We start from the raw sequence: 24424 nt of genomic DNA, 5'->3' as shown, positions 1-24424 counted from the left end.
AAAAGGCTGGATTTCAGATTTAGGTGTCTGAGAGTGGGGTGCCGTGGGGGGAAGTGGACTGTATCCTGGACTCAATTCAGAAGAACTGCAAACATGGGGCTCTGCCCCTTCCCAGCTGTGTGGCTTTGGGCAAGCATCCCAGTTTCCCTGAGCCTCAGTTTCTGCACCTGAAAAATGTAACTCATAATAAATGCTGCATAGGGTTTCTGGAAGAACCACATATAGAAATATATATGAAAGTTTGCATGAGTGCATGCTCAGTCATGTCCAACTCTTCGTGACCCCATGGACTGAGGCCCAACAAACTCCTTTGCCCATGGGATTCTCCAGGCAAGAATACTGGAGTTGGTTGCCATGCCCTCCTCCAGGAGATCTTCCTGACCTAGAATCGAACCCATCTTTTCTGTATTTCCTGTGTTGCAGGTGGATTCTCTACTGCTGAGCCAAGGGGGAAGTTGTATGAAAGTTTAGAATAATAGAAATGGTTGCACCCACTGAGTCACCTGGGCTTCAGGGATGCAGGTAACTTCTTTTTTTTTTTTTTCCCTGTCATTTCTTTTAAAAAATTATTTCTTTTAATTGGAGGATAATTGCTTTACAATATTGTGATGGTTTTAACTGTACATCCACATGAATTGGCCATAGGTATACAAGTGACCCCCCATCCTGAAGCTCCCTCCCACCTCCCTCCCACACCCTATCCCAGAGCACTGGCTTTGGGTGCCCTGCTTCACGCAACAAACTCGCACTGCTTATCTATTTTACATATGGTAATATACATGTTTCAATGCTGTTCTCTCAATGCAAGTAACTTCTGAAGCTGCCTTCAGATTTCCTGGGTACATACAGCTAAGAAGTCAACGGAAAACTTCAGAACAGGTCAGAGCTAAAGTCTTCACCCTTAGATGGAGATGTGCAAACTTTTGGTCTCTTCCCAAAACTCTTTTTAATGCATCTTAAAAAAATAATAATGACTTTCTAAGATGTATTCACGTGAGTTTCCAAACTCGTTCCTCAGCATTCAGGTTTTCAAAGATGAGTTTCGGAAGCCGATTTCTCTCCTGGGAGTCTGCCGGGCATGCTGAAGCATCTCCTTTTGCTGCTGTGACGTGCCTCCATGGAGCCATCCCGGGCTTGCACAGACGGTCTGCTCACGATTGTGACCAAGTGACATAGCAGTCTTTCAAGGTATGCTAAATGAGAAACGTGCTATTTAGGCAAAGCATTCACATGTTTGAATGAAAGACGGAAACTGTGGAAGCTGCAGCCATGGACAGGAAATTGATGTCTGCATTGCTATTTACTTAACAGAAATTAGTTCTCCAAGATCAGCCTTAGTGAAGGGGACAGGAGGGCACATGATTGGAGGAAGAATTCTCTGTTTCCCTCATCGTTTGCACGCCCCAGCTTCATCCCTTCTAGCAGGGTGCTTCATGAGTCTTTGCTGGGTAAATCTGATCCAGACTCCCAGTGCAGAGCATAAAGCAGCAGAAACGTTAGCAATGGAGGTCAAGGGACATCCAGCAGAGAGCCAGATCTCTCATGAGAATCTGAGGTCTAAGAATAGTACAATTATAAACGTACCTTAGGCAGAAGGCTCAGTGGGAAGAGACAGCCTGTTGACAATTGGCAGGGCTTATCCCGTTGGCTACAGCCACAGTTGGGAGAGAAGGAAGGGGTCGCTGGGGGTGGAGGGAGCCCTTGGCATGGTCCAGCGCCCCCTGCTTCTCATAGGCCCCATCCTGGGACACGGGAGGGGCCAATGGCCCAGTGAATTTGAGGGGTCCCGCCTGCTGGGAGGCTGACTACTGAGTCCAGGTGTGTCTAGGACACAGCAAAGCTGGCAGGCACCTGGTTGAGACCTCTCAATCAGCCCTCGGGGAAGCAGTAAAGCAGACATGCTTTACTTTGCTGCGATTATCAAGCTTGAAACCCTGTCTGTCCCCTCTCTGTGTCAACAGCAAAAGGATGCTCAGCCACCAGTCCTGGCCGCGTGCTTTTAGTGCATTCCGGATCCCTGTGCACTGACTTTCTGATGGTGAACAGTGGGTGAGTGACATTGTTCAGAGTCCCTGTTGGGAGTTTGCTGATGCCAGCTGCAGAAAAATGAATACATGTGCTAAAATTTGTATACAATATAAAGGGGTTCACACATTCTTTGGATTTCAGATTAAGAACCTCTACTTCAGTTGTTTTCAAATTTAGGGAGGTGAGTAGACCTCTCTCACCTGTCCTTTTGGACCAGGACATCTGTACAGCATTTTGGAAAAGCTAGTGATTATCTACACACACAATCCCCATCACGTGGTCAGACTGAATGATGTTTGATGCTGGTCCTCTGCTATTTAGGGAAACACACTTTTATGGGTAACAGGAGCCTCATCTATAAATGAATGGAGCCAGAAAGAATACACAGATCTGTAGAGAGACCAGAGGCGAAGTGCCAGGTGGAGAGAGGGGAAGGAGAGCAGCCTCAGTGCCCACGGCCAGCAGGGCAGAGTCTCTGCAAAGGCCAGGTCAGCTCCTCCTGCCTCACACTCTCCATGCGTGATGGGGACTGCCTCCCCATCAGGAGGTGGGGTCTGTTTGCCTTCCCCTAGAATTCAGCTGACCTCTGACTCGCTTTTCAAGTCTGACCAGCACGCCTGGAGAGTGGTGCTGTGTGATGCGATGTCTAGGACGGGCCTTCCTTCAGCAGCCCTGCAGCTTCTGTTTCCACCCCCGGGAAGCCAATGACCCGTGTCAAGATGCAAGAGCTAGGTTACGGAATGAGGAGAGACCACAAGCTGGAGAGAATATATGTGATGGGGAGCTGAGGGGCCTCGGCCCACTGCCACCTGAAGCCCCAGACACATATGTGAGGCTGTCTTGGATCCTCCAGCCCCGGTTCAGACACCCTGGGTGATAAGAAGGAAGAGTCGGCTCATTTTTAAGCCATTCCAGCTGAAGCCCCTGGTGGCTCAGTGGGTAAAGAATCTGCCTAAAATGCAGGAGACCCAGATTTGATCTGTGGATCGGGAAGATCCTCTGGAGAAGGAAATGACAACCCACTCCATTATTCTTGCCTGGAAAACCCCATGGACAGAGGAGCCTGGTGGGCTGTAGTCCATGGGGTCGCAAAAAGTCAGACACGACTTAGGAACTAAACTACCACCACAGCTGAGGCCCCAGACATTGCAAGACTGAGATAAACCATTCATCCTAAGCCCTGCCCCCACAGGGTCATGAAAAAAAAAGAGGTGATCATTTTAAATCATAAGATTTGGGGTAAATTGTTATACATCAAGAGATTGGAGATAACTAGTACACAGTAGCCCTTGGTCTATCTTTGTCACCAGTTGCTTTCAGACTACACTCTAGGTAGCCATATGTCCACTAAAAAAGAGTTTCTTCATCTTCCTCTCCACTGATCTTTCTCTCATCTTTCTTTCCAGTGACCTTGTGACTACATTCCTAGCAGAGAAGTCATCAGGTAGAGCCTCTAGGAGAGCTTTCCAAAAAGTTAGCTGTGTCCAAACTCTAATGTGTTTGAGTTAGAGTTTGTCCCTGGTTTGGTGGTGTCCAACTCTTTGTGACCTCATGGGCCGTAGCCTGCCAGGCTCCTCTGCCCATGGGATTCTCCAGATAAGAATACTGGAGTGGGTTGCCATTCCCTTCTCCAGGGGATCTTCCAGACCCAAGGGTCGGACCCACATCTCCAGCATTGCAGGCAGATTCTTTACCACTGAGCCACCAAGACCCTCATCCCCCTCCCCCTCCACCTTCTTCTAGACTGGGACACAGACTCTGTGCTTGGATGGGCAGCAGCCACCTTGCAAACATGAGGACAGAAATCTCACCTCTGGATTCCTAATGACGTGGATGATGGCCTACTTTTGAAATTATTTCATGAGAAAAATAAGCCTTTTAATCATTTAAGGCAATATTACTAGGTTTTTTTGTGTGTGTGTGGTTTTGCCATTGCTTTGCTGGTCTGTTGATGTTATCTATTCTGTTTACTCACATCAAACACGTTTGTAATTTACATGTCACAAGACTTCATGAGATCTAGCTGCATTTCTGCTCTTGCATTCCGTGAGATGCCTCTGGTGCCTAACATTTAAATTTTTTTTCCTTCCCTTAACATTTGTAGATGCTTACTCCTTGGAAGGAAAGTTATGACCAACCTAGACAGCATATTAAAAAGCAGAGACATTACTTGTCAACAAAGGTCCGTCGAGTCAAGGCTATGGTTTTTCCAGGGGTCATGTATGGATGTGAGATTTGGACTATAAAGAAAGCTGAGCTCCAAAGAATTGATGCTTTTGAACTGTGGTGTTGGAGAAGACTCTTAAGAGTCCCTTGGACTGCAAGGAGATCCAACCAGTCCATCCTAAAGGAGATCAGTCCTGGGTGTTCACTGGAAGGACTGATATTGAAGCTGAAACTCCAATACTTTGGCCACCTGATGCGAAGAGTTGACTCATTGGAAAAGACCTTGATGCTGGGAAAGATTGAGGGCAGGAGGAGAAGGGGACGACAGAGGATGAGATGGTTGGATGGCATCACCGACTCAATGCACATGGGTTTGGGTGGACTCCGGGAGTTGGTGCTGGACAGGGAGGCCTGGCGTGCTGCGGTTCATGGGGTCGCAAAGAGCCGGATGCGACTGAGCGACTGAGCTGAACTGAACGTGCGTAGGTTACTGTTGCCACTTTGCCAGCAATGAAGCAATCCCCGGCCAAGACAAGGATGGTCCAAGGCAGAGTTTTGCAAAGAGAGCATTGTTTCACACTGAAGACAAGGCCAGAGGTCATCTTCCAGTAGCATAGGGTTAGGCCTACGACTTACTCAGGTCATGAGCCACTGGAAAGGTTGCCAGGGGTCTTTGAACAACCTCCTTCCTAAGAAATCACTTGAGCAGGGGAGTCAGCTGCCTTAGGGCCTGGGCTCATTGCATGTGGCCCTCCCTGTAGGCAGGGTGATCAAAATGTTCACCTTGGATGTAAGATGTCGTGCGTCTGTGAAGTCAACAGGCAGGTCAGGCAGACCTAAAGCCATACTTTGGGTCTCCATCTGCACTCTGGTGAGTCTTCAAAGGAGAAGTCGTCAGTTAAAGGGAAGGCTCTGTGACCCCAGGCTTCAGTGCTCTGTTCAATGGCCAAGAATGGGTTCAGTCCCATTGACCTTGACTCATTCTGGCTTCCTGGAAGCATCTTCTCCAGAAAACCCACCAGTGTCAGTTTCCTCTTTCCCGCCTTACGGAAGCAGTGTTCTAAGAGTTGTAGATCTGACTGTTCTTGTCACCTCCAGGGAAAATGGTCTGGGGGTCAGACTCTGTCAGCGGTGCTGCAGAAAATGCAGAGACTCCGGGAGCCCTGGGTCTGTCTCCACGTGGTCTCCAAACTGCACCAATTCAGGCCTCCTGCTGTGGGGAGGGGCGGCCTTTCCAAAATCCAGGGCCAACCCTAATCCTAAGAAGCTGGTGCACCCCAAACTGCTGCTATTCCGCTGACAAGAGGACACCGCTCTCTGCTTTCCTCCTTCAAGATTTCTCCTCCCCCTTCCCAAAACCTCCAGAACACCTTCACAGAACAATTGAAAGCCTCCTTTTTTCCACACAATCACAAACTTCCTACCAATAAAACCATTGATATTTAAATGTCATCTCAATGGTAGCAGACATTTTTAACTTCTCGGTTATTTGAGGGGAGGAGGAGCGGTGAAGATGAGAAACAGTGGCTAGCTCTTTTTAAAATGCCTTATGTGAAAGCATTTTCGGAAAGATGTTGATTTGTTACCATCTAGCATTTGACCCGAAGAGAAAATTGCATCCTGATGGAAAACTAGAAACTCATTTCTGAGCACTAGATTGTAGACATTTATCTGGAAAGATGCTCAGCATGAATTTTTAAGTGAAAAAATGTGGGTTATGAAACTGCATTGAGTGATACTAATTTTGCTTAAATAGAGGAAAGAAAGAAAAAAGGAAGGGAGCAAAGAAGGAAGGAAGAAAAAAGGAAGGAAGGGAAAAAAGGAAGGAAGGAAAAGAAATTATTGTAAAGATACATTTATGTATTTCCAAAAATGACAGGAAATTTCAGATATTAAAAATCATGATAGTATGTATTGGGGACAGAACGATTTATGATTTAAATTTCTTTTACTTAGTTTATTTATCAGATTTCCTACTATGAACAATTGTTCCTTTCATGTTGTTAAAATGTTATTTTAGTTGATATAAACTAGCCTCATACAATTTCTCAAAACTGTACATTGTTGATTTCTTAGACTACTAATATGCACTTGGGTTGCTGGCTTATTTTCTAACTTTAGCTAGTTATGCTTTTGCTAAGGAGTGGGGCAAAGAATGAAACTGATATACTAAAGCACCTCTAAGTTTCAAAAATATTTTGAGCAACTCTTATGTGTGGAGAACTAGAGAGAAACTAGCTAGGCTGTCTGGGGTCTACTCTGCATGGATAGTAAGTTCCATCCTGAAAGACAGCTTCTCCTGCTGCTCAGAGGTTTAGGAGCACTTGGAGGGAAATGCTCTGAGACCATGTGTGAGGGGGAAAGAGTGACGGGACCTGCAAGGAGGGACCTGTGTGCCCCCTGTGGCTGTCGGGAGAGATGTGAGGATGAGCGTGCTGGAAAGGACCGCTCCTGGTCGATGCTCAAGATCAGGGAAAGAAAGAAAAGCAGAGGAGGAGCAAAGGGGAGTGAAAAATCTGAGTAAGCTCTGTGAGAAATAATCCGCCTTTGCCCGAGAGATGGGCTGCTCTGCCCCGCGCCCCCTCTCCCTGCGCTACTGTGGGTCTCCATGTGCTCGTCTCCTTTCCTGCGGGTCTACACGGGGAGTCGAGAGCCGCAACTGCTCAAGCGTCTTCCCTTCCTGCTCCTTTCTCCCTTGTCCACATGCACAGGGAGTACCTTCAGACACACGATCGATTGCTCCAGGACCTGGACACACTGCATCCCCATGGCATCGTATCTGTAGCTAGGAAAGTACGGACACGCACTGGAATCTTGTTTCCATTCAAGAAAGCAAAGATCAAGGTTAGGTACTCCGTTTTGACAAAAATAAAACAAATTCGAAAACACTGGAGATATGTGGTTTGCTGTTTCCCACCTCGACAGCCACAGCCATTTACAAATCTTTGTAATGTTCTGTCAGGTTCTGGATCCAATACTTTGCAGTCATGCAGAGATGCACATAATGGTTATTTATGTGCTTGGCGAGTTTATTTCTCCCATTCTGCTACGGTCATTTGTTTCCACGGGAGGGTGATACATACATTATTGGTTTTCATTTAAGATGCTGCACTGACATTTTTGTGCTCCAGGAGGGATGGGAGCTGGGAGACAGACCGAGTTCAAGGGTACTCAGCTCAGGAATGGATCGGAGCTGAGGAGTCTGAGCATTTCCCTCCTTCCTTTATCCAAGTCCTCTCCTTACATTGGTGGCACACTCTAAGCACTGTGTTTTTGTGCTTCTCGAGTGGGGTTCCAGAAGTGCCAAATTTAGGAAGAAACTGCCCTTACGTCATCTCAGCCCTCAAACGCTTCAAAGTCTGGAGTGATGGAGTTTGAGCAAAGGAAATCCCGTAGACAAATTAACTCAGTGATCTCAAGAATTCCTTAGGAAAAGTGTGAAAGCCAAGGGACTCAGAATTCAGACAGGCAAAACCTCTCTCCAGTCTGGGACACACCCAGTGGGATGGAATCTACGTCAGTCTGCTTCTTTAAAAGCTGGGGTGCCTGAGAGAAAGGAACATTTTTCTTTCCCAGAGAAAATACACAGTGGAGGTTAGGGGTGGATGGTCTTCACTGGTGGCTCAGATGGTAAAGACCTTGCCTGCAATGCAGGAGACCTGGGTTCGATCCCTGGGTCAGGAAGATCCCTTGGAGAAGGGAATGGCAGCCCACTCAGGTATACTTGCCTGGAGAATTCCATGGACAGAGAAGCCTGGCGGATATGTTGTGTGAAATTACCAGAAGTCTCAGGGCATTAAATAGCACAGTAGATTAAAGGACATCAATTACCATTATATTACCATGAGAGAAGGATTAAAGTGTAAACGATCACAAGGAATTTGCATGATCTACACAACTCAATCAGCAAGACAACCATGCCATTTTGGAGGTGCCCCCTGCATGCCAAGTAGCAAGACATTCAGGTTATGATTCAGCCTCCCCAGGAACAAGGGTACCCTCCAGCCCCTGACACAAATATTAATATATATCATAAATTACTGCTATGGTATCTCAATAACTTACATTGGAATAGTTCTTTGCAGACACTCCACATAGTAGTTCTCATTAAAATGTTGACACATATTATTGCAAAGCATTTCTCCTCCAATGACAATTCATCATGAGGATAGAAAACCCACAACAGAGAACCATTATTAATAAGCGTTTATTAGGTCCCCACCTCTTGCAACTTGCTGAAGAAGATATAGGCAGAGAGGGGAGTTATACACCCAACTAAATTAAAATCTAAATAAAGGAATATTAATAAAAACAATAGGTGAGGCTGGTTGTGTGGGTACATGGAGCGAGGTGCTGGTTATGGAAAGTCCACAGGCTTTCCACTCAGTGCAGGGGGTGCACCTGAATGCTCATCTTCAGTTAATAATGACCGTGAATGAGAGGACACCTTCTCTAGCTTATTTCCTTCCCCTCCCAGTCCTGTAGGAATAGAATTGGAAACGCAACAACACATAGAATTTTTTCCACGTTAGCAGTTATTTCTGAGATGGGCTGTGTGTGCCAGCGTGTCCTGGTGACATTTCATATCAGAACTGTGAATGTCGCTGGCTCGATGGAGGGCTGTGATATTACCCAGGTGAACAGAAACACGGTGGCATCGTTGCGTTCTTTCCATCTTACTTTAATTTCCTCCGCCCAACACAGCACCAGCATACCCCAGCTCCTCTGAGACCAAATGAAATAACATCAGTATTTGAAGTGGCTTTTTTCCCCTGATCAGGCAAATCCTCTTCAGAGGAGATGCTAGTGTGCCATCCAGTCTTTCCAGATTTCTCATGCCATAACCTGAGGCTTGGCTTGCAAATTAAGAATGATTTGGTCGAGATGAAAGATACCCTCTGGGCCGTTTTTCCCATTCAGCCTGAGTTTACCCTCTCCTGTTCCTCTGCTCCTCAGATGTCTCAGATCGTTCCTCACAAGGCAAATGGCTTGGGGCATGGATTTTGAAGGCCAGTGGCTGGAGGTGTAAGTCTTATAAATCACGTTCTGCAGCTTCCCAGCTGTGTGGCCTTGGGCAAGTGACTTGACCTCTCTGAATCTAGTAAAATAAGCACAATAATCGCTCCTTCAAAGAGCAGTTACAAGGATCATGTGAGATAATACGTGTCAAGTTTGGGACATGTAGTTGACGATCAGTATCAATGACCAATGTCTTGCTTCTATAGTAATCCTGGGGGCCTAGGACCTGTTTGACTCATGCTCACTTGGCTTCATTGCACTCAGTTACTCAAGGTTGTCTTTGTCTGTTTGCTTTTGTGCATGACTTTAAATCAAGAATGCAAGTTTAAAGTATATGAAGAATAAGTGCACAAAATGCGAACATTTTTCTCCGTTTCAAAATACTGGTATATTTTGTTTATATATTAGAAAAGCTGAGTTTTGATGTGGGCTGCGAATTTAATGACTACAACAAGTTTTTTAAACAAAATGTTTTTTGGATACTGAGACTAGGCCAAAAAAAGTGAAATTGTCCAATATTACAAAGAAAAGAACGTTTTTGGTGCTGTATATGTGGCCAACTGGGGTGATCAGGATGATTTTTAACAGTATTAGTCAAGCTTTAGTGTGTATGGGAATCAGCTCAATATTCCCAGTGCGGACTGAACAGCAACATGCATTTTGGACAAGCCCATCACGTGAGTCTCAGGCAGGAGAACCCCACTAGCTCTGAAGCCCATGGTTAGAAAAGGAGATCAGCAACATACCCCAGCTGTCAGAAGTGTTCCTTGGCTCCCGCCTCCCTCTCCCTCCTCGTCTTCCTTTCGTTTCTCTCTGTCTCTCAGTATGGCTTCACCACGAGGCTAGAAGAAATGGATGTGGAACATTCCCCCTCCGTATAAATAGTTGAGATAGGACTAGAGAGCTGGGGAGAAGTATTATAGAGCTGAATGAGAATATCCGTGACAATCAAAGGATTCTTCTCCTGGGTAAAGTTAAAATCTGCAGCATCAGAAAAGCTACAAAAGTTAACTATTTGGTGAAACTCCAGAAACTTCTAAAGTCCCAGACGAATGTAAAGGGTGAACATCTAAGAGAAAGAAAAGATGAGTAAACCCTAGCTCAACGTAAGGCCACAGAAAGCAAGACTTGATTAAGCAAAGTTTAGATGTGTTAAAGATTAGTGAAAAGGTGCCTGGATCGACCTAAGCATTTCTATATTCCCCCAAAAATGGTTTTCACACTTTTAAAAAGCTATGTGTATCGGTCAGGACAGGCCAGGTTATGCTGCAGTGACAAATTGACTCTCAACTTTCAGTGGCCAAAGTAACATATTTTTATTTCGCCCTGTTCTGAAGGCTGAGGAGTTCAAGATCAAGGTGCTGGCAGACTCAGTGTCTGATGATAGAATTCTTCCTGGCTCATAGACGGTTGTCTCCTTGCTGTGTCCTCACATAACCTAGAGCAGAGGGAAGCAAGATTTCTCTTGTCTCTTCTTACAAGAGCATCAGTTCCATCGCGAGAACTCCCATAGTTCTCATCTCCGAATATCATCACACTGAGGACTGGGGTTTCAGCATATGAATGTGGGGAGGACATAGCATGCAGTCCATAACAGCGTGGCAAAAGGAGACAGCAGGGGTGAGGGTGATCTGGAGGGGATTTCAGTGGAAATTAAATGCTCCAGACCACAAGGACACCCTCGTTGGCCAGAATCAGTCCCGTGGCTTTTCCCAACCATCAAGAATTCAGGAAGCACAACTCTCCAACGTCTCTAGAGGTAGGGAGGGCCAGAATATTTGATGGATAGTACTAATGACACCTCGGTACAGAAACTTTTTATCCAAAGAAAATATTATACAGAAGGCCACAATGTGAGACAGACGACTGGAGCTGCTCTGACTAAAGGCAGAGGTGGGTGAGGTGGGCATTTCACTTGCCCAATCCCCTCATCGGTGGCCCCTGACATGTCTCTGAGGAGCTGGGGCAGTTTGACAAACACTATTCTAAAACACACAGAGCATAGTCCATCTTAGTTAATATTGTTCTCTATTTATTGATGATTAATTGTCTTAATAAATGATTTTATTTTAATGGAAAAAGTATAATTAAATGGAAAAGCACTGCTCTGTGGTAAGCCCCACTGTTTGAACAGGGTGGTTATAAGCAAAGCATTCTTTTTTACATATTATAAATGCAGAGAAAATGCTCGTGAAAAAATCAAGCATCTTTAAAAATAGGCCCTGGATTTTAGGCTCAGCCCAATCAAACAAAGCCTATACAGAAGTGGGTCTGAAAAAATGTATCCATTCGGCAACATGGATGAACTTTGAGAAAATGATGCTGAGTGAAATAAGGCAGACACAGAAAGGATGATTCCACTCTTTGAGGCATCTGTAGTCAAATTCACAGAAACAGGAAGCAGAATGGTGGTTTCCAGGGGCTGGGAGGAGGGGAGAAGGGAAAGATGCTCAGTGGGTACCGAGTTTTAGTTTCATAAGACGGAAAAGTTCTGGAGATCTGTTGTACAACAATGTGCATATACTTGGCACTACTGAACTGTCCATGTAAAAATGGTCAAGATGGAGATTTTCTTGATGGTTCAGTGGTTAAGAATCCGCCTTGCAGTGCTTGGGATGCGGGTTCCATCCCTGGGTGAGGAGTTAAGATCCCACATGCCACAGAGCAACTAGGCTCATACAGCACAACCGCTGAGCCTGCGTGCTACTAGAGATTCCGTGTGCGCTGCAAGGAAAGATCCCACACGATGCAATGGAGGTCTGATGCAGCCAAATGAATAAATAGATAGATAGATAAATGGTTAAGATGGTCAATTTTATTTGATGTCTATTTTACCATAGTCCAAAAAAACTTAAAAAAATGTACCAGTACTTCCAAATTCATTCTTAAAAAGAAAAGGATTTCTTTTTTAATCTGACCATTAGCTAATATTTGAAACACTTTTCTTTCTGTTCTATATTTCTTTTCAAAATTAAACTTGAGTGAGTGAAGTTGCTCAGTCGTGTCCGACTCTTTGCGACCCCATGGACTGTAGCCTACCAGGTTTCTCTGTCCATGGGATTCTCCAGGCATGAATACTGGAGTGGGTTACCATTTCCTTCTCCAGGGGATCTTCCCGACCCAGGGATCGAACCTAGGTCTCCTGCATTGGAGGCAGAAGCTTTAACCTCTGAGCCACCAGGGAAGCCCAAAATTAAACTTAAAGCTTAATGTCTTGACCATAACAATGAGAAATCTGCTAAAAGCCCAACCTTTATTTGCCGGAATCTTCACCCTCCATCGTAAGTCAAAATAACAGGTTGAGCTTGTTGTCGCAGCTCTGTTGGGCAGAGAGATGGCTTACCCTACTGTCCACCAACCCAGGATGCAATGGGCTTGCACCCAGAGTTCATGCAGAATCTGTATTTTCTGAGCTTTTCTGGCTGAAATGGGAAGGAGATGCTGCCATTTCAGACGTTACGCCCTCCATCGTCTGGCGTCTTAGGGATCTGGTGATCGTGCTTTTGCGGGAGTTGGCCATGCTCTGGAAGTCCTCTGCCTGAAGACACAAGGGGGCCATGGAGGAGGGGCAGCATCATGGCTGGAGCAACTCTGTGGAGGGAACAGTCCTTGTCATGTGGGGGTGAGCACGTGTTGGGAAGAAGCACATGGGGACCAGCTGTGTGATCTCAGGAAAGAGGCTTCCCCCTTCAGTTTCCACACCTGTAAACAGGAATGAAGCATGATCTGAGGACATATGCAAATGCTTGTTGAGTACCTTATCATGTGCCAGCCACAGTGCTAGGCACAGGGAAAAACTGGTAAAGGAAACAGACAAAATTCCCTATCTATATGGAGCTTAGATTCTTTCTTGGGAGGTACTGATACACTAGCAAAGAAATAAGCAAAATATACGACCTGCTAATGGTGGCAAGTATAAAGGAAACAAGTAGTGTACGTGTGTGTGTGTGTATGTGTGTGTACGACTGATTTTAAATAGAGCGATGGGCAGCCCTCACAGGGAAAGTGATACTTGAATAAAGAAAGGCTTGAAGGAGGCGAGCGAGCTATGTGACTACCTGGCAGAGAGAACCCAGTGCAAAGGCCCTGAGGCCAGCACAGCTGGGTCAGGGCGAGGAGGGCTGTGTGACAAGCGTTGTGGTTAAGAAGTGACCCAGGGCATGAGGGCAGATCACTCAGGTCAGGGGTTCCCAAGCTCTGGGATCTAGTGTCTGATGATCTGAGGCGGAGCTGATGTAATAATAATGGAAATACAGTGCATAATAAACAAAATGTGCTTGAATCACCTTGAAACCATCCCCTCCTCTCCACCTCCCACCCCAGCTGTGGAAAAATTGTCTTTCATGAAGTCAGTCCCTGTTGCTGAAAAGATTGGGGACCGCTGGCTTAGGGTATTATAGCTCGCTGTAGACTTTGACCTTGACTCCAAATCCAGAGAGGCCAATGAGGACTAATGTCATCTCACTCATGTCTTGAAGCATCTCTCTGGCTGCTCGGTTGGGAGTTGGCTCAAGGGGGCAAGGACAGAAGGAAGGAGGCCTGTTAGGGAGTTTTTCAGTCATCCAGGGGTGACAGTGACTTGGAACAAGTGTTGACTGTGGCAGCAGTGAGATTAAGTTTAGTGACACCTGTGAAGCGCCCACTTCTGCTTCTGGTACACGGTAAGAGCTCAGTGAAGGGTGACGGTGGTTATTATTTTTAACAAAGAACATGGGTGAACATGTCAAATTAGGGGCAAAGCTGACACAGTGTTCTGTGTGCCAGACGTTATCTGGATAAGCAGAAGCAGGGCCAGAACCCCGGGATGACGACAGCAGGGCAGCAGGGGTAATCAGAGCGATACTATTTTAGGACCAGAAAAAAGATTGTTCTAAGCTTCAAAGGCCCCACGCGGGCTCTTCAGGGAGGGATTGGTCCCCATGCCAAAGCCTCCAGAGAAGCAGAGAATTACGAAAAGTCAAGGTCAGCTGGATTTAGGCACACAGAGAGACAATGGTGAGAGCGTGTCATTGGTTTCTTTATATGCACTGAGATGTGTGAGGCAGAAACCTCCCTGGGAAGTTAGAGACTGCATAAGAAGCACCCAATACTCTAGTGGACACTTTAATTTCTCTAAATCAACATAAAAGGGAGCAAAGTTAGAACAATTCTGGCCTTTCAGAAGCCATGATCCTTTTGTTGGGAGTAGGTATTGGGACTTGGTGCCATGGGCTCTGCTCGAAAGAGCTCCACTTAGAAAGTAAATGCTTTCAGGGCAACACTTCCAATTTGAGATGGTGAGTGGGTGGCTCGCAGCCCTGAACACACATGCACACGTATTCAGACTCAAGGACAGTTGCCAGTTACTCCCAGGGCTCTGTAACTGCACACAAGGCCCCAGTGCAGAACATGAAGGCACCCAAACAGGTAGGCCCAAAGTTGGGTCACCGCCGAGAACCCCTATCACAAACCCCCTGCTCCAGAAAGAAGACTTACTTCAGAGTCATCAGGAGGAGTGGGCACGCCATGATGTCACTGTCCTATGTCAAGCCCCCCGGAAGTAGAAGATCGCTCTAGAAAGCATTGTTGAGTGCTTCTCTCTGTGATGATAAAAACTTCCACCTTCTACCCCTGCATTGCACAAGGTGGGTCCCACTAGCCATATGTGGCCGTTGAGCTTTTGAATAGTGGCTGGAGAAATGGAGGAAGAGAATTTTTAATTTTTTTTCCTCTCAATTAACAAAAACATAAATTTAGAGAGATACACGGGGCTGGTGATGACCGTATTGGATAACACCACTCTGGAAGGCTTCCTAACTTTCAACTCAGCTCTCCTCCTCTCAGCTCAGTAAAGAAAGTGTCTCTGGATTTGGGTCTTAGTTTTAACAGTTTCAGGGGCCTGGAACAGGAGGACTGCCATGGCCCTGCAGAACTGGGGCCGCTCTAGTGGCCCTGGGACCAGGACAGGCCCTGGTGTCTCTGGGAGCCTCAGGTCCTTCCCCATCTTCATCTCAAGTTGTGAGAATCAAACTGTTCTCAAAGTTGAAGTTTCTTTTTTCAAAGGGATTATAGTGTTTTGTTTTTTAAACTTTTTCAGGGCCCTTGGGCTTCTAAACAAATGGGAAACCATTTAGTGAAAAAGACATGTTTTTCACTAAAAAACCATTTAGTGAAAAAGAATATCCATAATACTGGATATGCTTCATGGGGTTTCTAAATTCGTACCATCCTAAGGCAGGAAGAACACCAAGTAGCCTTTTCTGGCCATATTCCATATATTTGCAGTGTGAAACCTCAAGGTCAACCAGAAGCCTAAGAGACAGAAGCGCGGATGCTGCCAAGAGCTGCAAATAGCACCCACGACGGCCAATCAAAGGGGCTCAAGTGAAGGGTCGTGCCGCTGTTTACAGAAACTACCTCTGGAAATGAACATCCCAGGAATGGCACAACCTGCAAAGAATTTGAAAATGAATATATACATGTACATATAACTTAAAATGAATATATGCATGTACATACACACATATATAACTACATATAACTGTTACATATAATATATAACAGTACATACGTACACAGCTGTACTGTGCTGTACTGCTGAAGTAAATCAACTATAGTTCATTTTTTTTTTTTTTTTAAGAAAAAAGGAAAGAAAAAATCACAGGAACAGAGAATTTCAACTTCCCATCAGTTACATTACCTTTAAAACTATAACCACCTATGTTAAAATGTAAAATTGTTAGTATTACTGAAAAGTGGCCAATATTAGTCAGAGTAAACACCAAACTGGGCTTTAAAAATGATGCCAAGCATTGAAACGAGAAATATACATATGTACATATAGCAGGAAATATCCCAGACAGAAAGGTGTCTTTACTGACTTATCACTTCTTTTTTTTTTTTTTTTTTTAATTGTGTTGAAGTATAGTTGATTTTGGAGAAGACTCTTGAGAGTCCCTTGGACCGCAAGGAGATCCAACCAGTCCATTCTGAAGATCAGTCCTGGGATTTCTTTGGAAGGAATGATGCTAAAGCTGAAACTCCAGTACTTTGGCCACCTCATGTGAAGAGTTGACTCATTGGAAAAGACTCTGATGCTGGGAGGGATTGGGGGCAGGAGGAGAAGGGGACGACAGAGGATGAGATGGCTGGATGGCATCACTGACTCAGTGGACGTGGGTCCCAGTGAACTCCGGGAGTTGGTGATGGACAGGGAGGCCTGGCGTGCTGCGATTCATGGGGTCACAGAGTCGGACACGACTGAGCGACTGATCTAATCTAATCTGATAGTTGATTTAGGAAATGGCAACCCACTCCAGTATTCTTGCCTGGAAAATCCCATGGATGGAGGAACCTGGGTGACTTACAGTCCATAAGATGACAAAGAGGCAGACACGGCTGAGTGACTTCACTCCCACACAGCTGATTCACAATGTTGTGTGAACTTCAGATGTACAGCAAAGTGAATCCTCTCTGCGTATACATATATACCCACTCTTGGTAGTTTTAGCTTCTTTTCCTATGTAGCCCATTACAGAGGATCGAGCAGAGTTTCCTGTGCTCCACAGTAGGTCCTTGTTTGTTATCTACTTTATATATAGAAATGTGTATATGCCAATCCCAATCTCCCAATTTATCCCTTCCTTCCTTACCCCCGGTAACCGTAAGTTTATTTTCTACATCTGTGACACTACTTCTGTTTTGTAAATAAGTTCATTTGTACCTTCTTTTTTAAAAAAATTCCACCTATAAGTTATGTCACATGATGTTTGTCTTTCTGTGTCTAACTTATCAGTTCTTATTTGATCTTACCAACAGTGTCCTGCAGTAGGTCTTATTATTCCAGGAGAGGTTTAATAGCAAGCCTCAGGGTACATGGATGATAGAGAAGAGCTAGAATTTTAACCAGGTGGCCCCGCCCCCTGAATCCTGGTCCTCTGGGCGTACAAGGAGAAGATGGCTCGAAATGACATTGAGACATTGTTTTCTTATTTCTTTTTTTTTAGTGACGAAATTTATCCTACTTGCTTCGCAAAGTCTTGAGGCAGCTTAAAGATTAAAACACAGTGCAAGAGAAGGCACTTAAGGATAACACTCCTGCTGAAGAAAGCAAAAGAAATAGATAGTTTCAGACACCTGAGCTGAGCAGATTCTAACACTTGGATATTGAATTTGGTTCTAACTTACCTGACAGCTAAGCCCAAAAGAGAAGCATATTGGGTCGCATAGATTGTTGTTTTCTTGACAATAGATAGCATACATATGCATCTATGGAGACAAAAATGTTTCCTGGAATTAAACTTAGGTAGGAATTCATCATGTAGGTCCTTGGATAAAGGGCATGAAATAATACGGAGAAACTTACTCTCATCATTTGCAAGCCAAAGGGCTACAAAGTCGCCTTCTTCCCTGGTGGCTCAGACAATAAAGAATCTACCTGCAATGTGGGAGACCTGGGTTAGAGCCCTGGGTTGGAAAGATCCCCTTGGAGGAGGGCATGGCAACCCACTCCAGTATTCTTGTCTGGAGAACCCCACAGACAGAGGAACCAGGCGGGCTGCAGTCCATGGGGCTGTAAAGAGTCGGACACAACTGAGCAACTAAGCACACAGCCCAGCGCCGTGTGAAACGGCACCAAAGAAAGTCCCACAGAGGCGGCAGGAAGCCTGCTCAGTGGAGCCCTCCTTATGTTGACCCTCTATAAACACAATGGGCTAAAGCATAGTTTAGTGAAGGAGTTTCTATAGGGAGTGGAGAAGAAAGGGTCTGGGACTTTGTGGGGTCCTTTGAAGCAGAGAGGGACCCAGAGAACATCAATGATGAAGGGTCCCCATGGCCATCAGCTCTCCTAGCAATTACATGTGGTCACCAATATTAAGAGGAGCACGCGAGGCATCTCCGTATAGACTCCAAACAAGATATGCACATGTATATTAAATATTTATAGCTATTCATTTCAAATAGTTGAACAAGCTTCTATCTCAAGACTGAGTACTGTGGAGAACAAAAAGAATAGGAATTTTGTTTCAGCCTTCAGGAGGCTTATAACTGAACACAGGGTGTCTCAGCCCTGGACTATTAGCATCTTGGACTGGATAATTCCGTGTTGTGGGGGGGCTGCCCTGGTGTTGTGGGGTGTCTGTCAGCCTCCCTAGCCTCCGTTCTGAGACCAGTGGCACCCTCATAGCATGACAACCAAGAACATCTGCCAAATACACCTGGGATAGAGACGGGGCATCACCCCCTGGTTGAGAACCATCGATCTCTTACATTAGAGAAAGAGGAAGAAATCATCCATGAAGCAGGAAATCATTCTTGTGCAATGAATATAAATTGTTACAGTGATCCAAATGCAAGAAAGTTCTCACCCAGTGAGCAAAGCAGAGGCCGAAGGAAACTGAGGAGACATTGAAGCTGCACCTTGATGGATTCGATCAGATTCTTTGGGGTGCTGAAGCATTGCTGGAAGAGAGGAGCATTCTTCAGGGTGAAGTATCACTGGAAGAGAGAACAGCCTAAGAAAGGCCATGGGAAGGAGTGCATGGTTTGGAGAATCATTTCCGTCGTGTGTCCAAGGAGATCCAGATCAGACTGTACGCTTGAGGGCAGTGGGAAAGGCTTGAAAATATCAGGCCACAGACTGGGGGCCTGATTCAGTGGTGCAGGGGTTGCTTTGAAAGTCCTGGGTAGAGAGGATTGTCTATCCTGCTAAAGACAGGAACAGACGGCTATGTGGAGACTGGCTCAGAGGGAGAGATGCAAAATGGGGAGGCAGGGAAGAGGCAGCTGTGTGGACTTAGAGGGCGCGAGGCTGCAAAAGCAAGAGCACCCAAGCAATGCGATTGGCAGGAAGAAGCCAGGGCAGAAGGGGCGGCCCAGGACGCCTGCAGTGTGAAGCTTCCATCAGGCACGCACAAGCACTCTCCCAAGGACTTGACATAACCCCACAACCGCCGCCCTCAGAATGTGGGCTCTCCCACGGTATGCCCTGGTCCGAGAAGGACGAGCGGCCCTGGAGACACGGGGTCGGTTTGCATTTGACATGAGCTGCCACGAGGGCAGGGTGCAGCTGCGTCCGGAGCTTGTGTCTGCGGGCCTGACCTGGTCCCAGAGCGGTCCTGGTCATCCTCCGCCAGATTGACCGAGCCCCACCTTTGCTTCCCAGGGGCTCTGAGGCTCAGCTGTGCCAAGCACTGTTTGGCAGCGAGAGAACAAAGAAGCCCCTTCCCTCCAGCAAGGGCTTCATCACAGGAGACATTTTACAGTCTCTCTGCACCTCTCCAGGCTCCACCACTGCTCTGCCGGGAATGAATAAATATTGATTAGCCCACAAAACCTAAGGCCTTTGATTTATATGCCCTCCTGCTCTGAGCGCTATGCTGGAGCCCAGCTTCAGATAGCACCGTGTGTGTACGTGTGTGTGTGTGTGTGTGTGTGTGTTAGCACGGGTGGGGTTGGAGGGCTGCCAGGCAACCAGTGACCACTGCTGTGGGGCAGGGGCTGCCTTTTCTGGGGGGCAGCCCGCAGGACAGGTGTAAGGGCCGGGCAGGCCCCGATGAGGCAGCTGTGACTGTATCATTCAGAAATGGTCTACTTCTGTTGTAACAACAAAATACCAGACTACGACTGTGGAAGATCCCCTGGAGGAGGGCGTGGCAACCCACCCACTCCAGTATTCTTGCATGAAGAAGCCCATGGACAGAGGGGCCTGGCGGGCTACAGTCCATGGGGTCCCAAAGAGTCAGACACTACTTAGCAACTAAACAACAACAAAATACATCACTAAGGTAGCAACTTTAGGAAGTGGCTGCACTGCCCCCTCCGTGCCCCGGGCTAGGGAACTAAGAGTCAGAATTAGGAGCCTCTAGAAGTTTGGAGAAGGCAATGGCACCCCACTCTAGTTCTCTTGCCTGGAAAATCCCATGGATGGCGAAGCCTTGTAGGCTTCAGTCCATGGGGTCGCTAAGAGTCGGACGCGACTGAAGCGACTTAGCAGCAGCAGCAGCAGCAGAAGTTTGGAAAAGAGGCCCTATGGAGCTCAGGTTCAGATCTGGGAGAAGGGGAGCGGCTTGGCAAGCACTGGGGAAGGAATGCATTGCGTCTGCTTCTGCAGATGTTGGAAAAACCACAAACTGGATTTAACCGCTGCTGCAAATAGCAACCACTAAGCAGAAGAAGCAAGGAAATCCTCAGAAGGCACTCAGGAGGGTGCAAGTAAGTCCCTTCTCTTCTCCAGCTCCCAACTCCCTCTGCTGCTGCTGCTGCTGCTAAGTCGCTTCAGTCGTGTCCGACTCTGTGCGACCCCATAGATGGCAGCCCACCAGGCTCCTCCATCCCTGGGATTCTCCAGGCAAGAACACTGGAGTGGGTTGCCATTTCCTTCTCCAGTGCATGAAAGTGAAAAGTGAAAGTGAAGTTGTTCAGTCGTGTCCAACTCTTAGCGACCCCATGGACTGCAGCTCACCAGGCTCCTCTGTCCATGGGATTTTCCAGGCAGGGGCAGTTGCCAAAGGCAAAATAAACATGGCTTCCTGAGTCCTGCTCTAGCATCATAAATCATGGTCCCCTGGGGCGGCTGAGATAACAGGAAGTGACTTAACTACAGACAATCATGGTAAGTACTTCCCACGTCATAACTTAAGTTCACAAAATTGAATGACCTTGGCTGTACAATGGAGACAATATTCTCCATCTAGCTATAAGTTCCTTGAGGAAGGCGCATTTGTTTCCATGCCCACCACTGTTTTTCTAGCCACTAGAACAGTGCCTGACCCATCATGGGCATCTGAGGATAATAGTAGTATTTGTCATGCTGTATTATTACTAACGAATGTGAATTCTAAAGCCTAGATTTTTAAAACAGGGCTTCCCTGGTAGCTCAGCTGGTAAAGAATCTACCTGCAACGCAGGAGACCCCAGTTCAATTTCTGGGTTGGGAAAATACACTGGAGAAGGGATAGGCTACCCACTCCAGTATTCTCGGGCTTCTCTGGTGGCTCAGCTGGTAAAGAATCTGCCTACAATGAGGGAGACCTGGGTTCGATCCCTGGGTTGGGGAGATCCCCTGACTACCCACTCCAGTATTCTGTCCTGGAGAATGCCACGGACAGAGGAGCCTGGCAGGCTACAGTCCATCGGGTTACAAACAGTTGGACACAACTGAGCTTGGATATAACTGAGAGACTTTCACTTTCATTTTCAGATTTTAAAGCATTCAGTTCTGTTCAGTCGCTCAGCCATGTCCAACTCTTTGCGACCCCATGAATCGCAGCACGCCAGGTCTCCCTGTCCATCAACAACTCCCAGAATTCACTCAAACCCACGTCCATCGAGTCAGTGATGCCATCCAGCCATTTCATCCTCTGTCATCCCCTTCTCCTCCGGCCCCCAATCCCTCCCAGCATCAGAGTCTTTTCCAATGAGTTAACTGTTCGCATGAGGTGGCCAAAGTACCAGAGCTTCAGCTTCACCATCATTCCTTCCAAAGAAATCCCAGGGCTGATCTCCTTCAGAATGGACAGGTTGGATCTCCTTGCAGTCCAAAGGATTCTCAAGAGTCTTCTCCAACACCACAGTTCAAAAGCAGCATTATTTTTAATTTTAAAAAAAAAAGTGAATGGAAAAAAATAAATAAAAAAAGTGAATGGATCTGCTCAAGATTTGTTAAGTCACCAAACTAAGTAGGTGTCAGGGTCAAGAACGGAGCCTGAGGCCTGCACTCTGATGAGGACACTCCGCACTGGCAACGGGTTTATTCTTTGGAATAGTGCCTGGGATGTTGTAAAACAGTGTAATCTGCTCTCCTAAGAGGATGTTTGTTCATCCATTGCCAGCACTGCTGGTGCTGAGACTGAAGGTGTGTGGCCCCAAGGTCCTTTGGGGGGGAAGGGTGGGTTTCCCGGGCTGGATGTGTGGCCCTCGTGGTGCCAGGGAAGGGATTTGTCCTTTCAGTCTGGCTCCCAGGCATGGATGTGCTCTGCTGGGCTCAGCTCCTGTTGCTCTGCATCCTTCATAGACATTCCTGCCTCCAGGCCAACAACAGCCTGCAGAAGGATCCAGGTCTGGCCTCCTCAGAGTGGGCGATGAGCTCCCTGGCCCATGGGATGGGTCCAGACTGTCTCAGAGGCTGCTGGACATTTGCTGGGTTGACTGTGGGTAACTTTCCCTGCTTGCTTTGTGAAAGAACTTCAGGGGAGGAAAGATGACTGAATAATCCTGGGACCCCTTCCTAGGGGCTGGGCAGCGGAATTTGTTCCGGCTGATTTGGAGGAAGTGAAATCCAAGCTGTAGCCGCTCTAACAGCCAGTGCTGGCTGAGGCCGCCCCTGGCTCGCCTTCTCTGGGGCTCTGGGGGCCTTGCCGAGCAGGATTCAGCCAGAACACCCAGCCACATCCCCTCCTGGGTTCAGGAAGGAGCCTTCCCAGCAACATTCAAGTCAAACTCAGCATGTTTCTGCCCAGGCAAGGAGTCAGGAGATCTAAAGCTGGTTCTTCTGTCTCTGTCAAAAATAAATAATTAGAGAGGTGAAAATCAGTCAGATTTGGGAGTAACTGGGGAATGGACCAGCAGAGGACAATGGAAACGGAAGGTGTGGATGAAACCATCTCCTTCACCTTCTTTGTCCTAGAAGCGGTCTTTCCACCCTTGTGGCAATGGCACATTGAACATTGTGCAGAATTCCAACACTGGCCAGAGGGAAAGAGACTCTAAAGGCCTAGGAGAAAATAAGTTGTCACTCAAGTCCCGTGTCCCCAGGGTCCACGGCCTCCTGGGCCTTCTACAGGAACAAGGCACTAACTCCAGGGAAGGGCCAAGTAGGATCCCTTGTTGCAAAAAGGGAACCCCTGAGCTGGGATTCCAGAGTCTCGGGTGAGCCCTCCCACCCCAGATCTCACAGGACTTTCTCTGTCCCCAGTGTCTTCTCCACATCCCTAGTGTCAGGCATCAGGGAGATGGACCATTTCTCTTTTCTTCCCCATCCTCCTGGCTTCTTTTCCCAGAGCAAGTGTGGGCTTGTTGCCCCAGCTACATGGGCTAAAGGGCCTGCCCAGCCAAGGCTTGACTTGAGGGGACATAGTGAAGGGCTTCTTAGTAGGGGATCCAGGCCGTGAATCTCATTTTTCTGGTTCACAAATCATCTCAGCCCTAAGGAATGGTGAGGTGCCTCTGATCCTTCTCAAGTGATGGGGTGGTGGGCATGGAGGTTGGTGTAGACCTTTCCGTCCTCCCCCCACCCCCCATCTTCAAAAAGGCAGTTTCACTTGTATCTATGATAGATACTGGGGCTATGGTCATTCATTCATTCAGTAAATAATTATTGAACACTAGGCATGTTGCAAAACATCCTGGTAGAATACAGAAGTGAAACAGACAATATCCCCACTATGGAATTCTCTAGGCAAGAATACTTCTCCAGGGGATCTTCCTGACCCAAGGATCAAATCCAGGTCTCCTGTATTGCAGGCAGATTCTTTACCAGCTGAGCCCCCAGGGAAGACACAAGTCTTAGTTGGGGAAATAGAAAAGCAACGAGTGAGTTAACAAACACATAATTTTAGGTGGTGGCCCACAGGTCAGGTTCTATAGGGAGTCGACTCTGAGACAGAGATTTGCAGGTGTTTTGGGGGGAGCGCTCCCAGCTGTGACACATGCGCGGGGTGCAGGACGGGCAGGGGGAGAGTTGATTGGTGATACACTTGGAGAAGTCTCACCCCGTCCTGCAGGGCTGGCTCCGGAGCATGAGACAGTCAGCGGAGTAGGCTCAGCTGAGACCAGAGGATTGGGAATTGGTACCCGCATAGGACCAGCCACTGAATATAGGCTTCTCCAAGGAGTGGGCATAAAACGTGGGTCTTCGGGCAAAGGTCAGAGTCTGGAAAGCGCTCAGTGTGAGAGCCGTTGGCAGCTGACTAGGGATTAAATCAACGAGTGCCTCCCAGTCCTGACTGGTGAGCTAGCAGCACACCCCAGCACCCACTGCAGGAGGCACCCCAAAGTGCCAGAGCAGGAGCGAGGCAAGGGTGAGGGAAGCCTCTCTGAGGGGTCATTTGGGCAATGACTCAATGGGTGTGAGGAAGTGAGCCATCTGAAGTCAAGGGCACCCATGGTTGTAAGCAGGGCCCACAGGGAATGCAAAGCAGAGAACAAGCTTGGCATGTTTGAGGGGCAACAATAAGTCCAGTGTGTCTGGAGCCAAGAGAGTGAGGGGGAGAAGGGCTCAGTGAGCGAGGTG

The sequence above is a fragment of the Bos grunniens genome, chromosome 17 (assembly GCF_055505025.1).
Source record: "Bos grunniens cultivar Pamir isolate PY7600 chromosome 17, Bosgru_T2T1.0, whole genome shotgun sequence".
Classification (NCBI taxonomy): domain Eukaryota; kingdom Metazoa; phylum Chordata; class Mammalia; order Artiodactyla; family Bovidae; genus Bos; species Bos grunniens.
The sequence above is the reverse complement of the archived record's forward strand: the minus strand, read 5'-3'. Positions refer to the sequence as shown.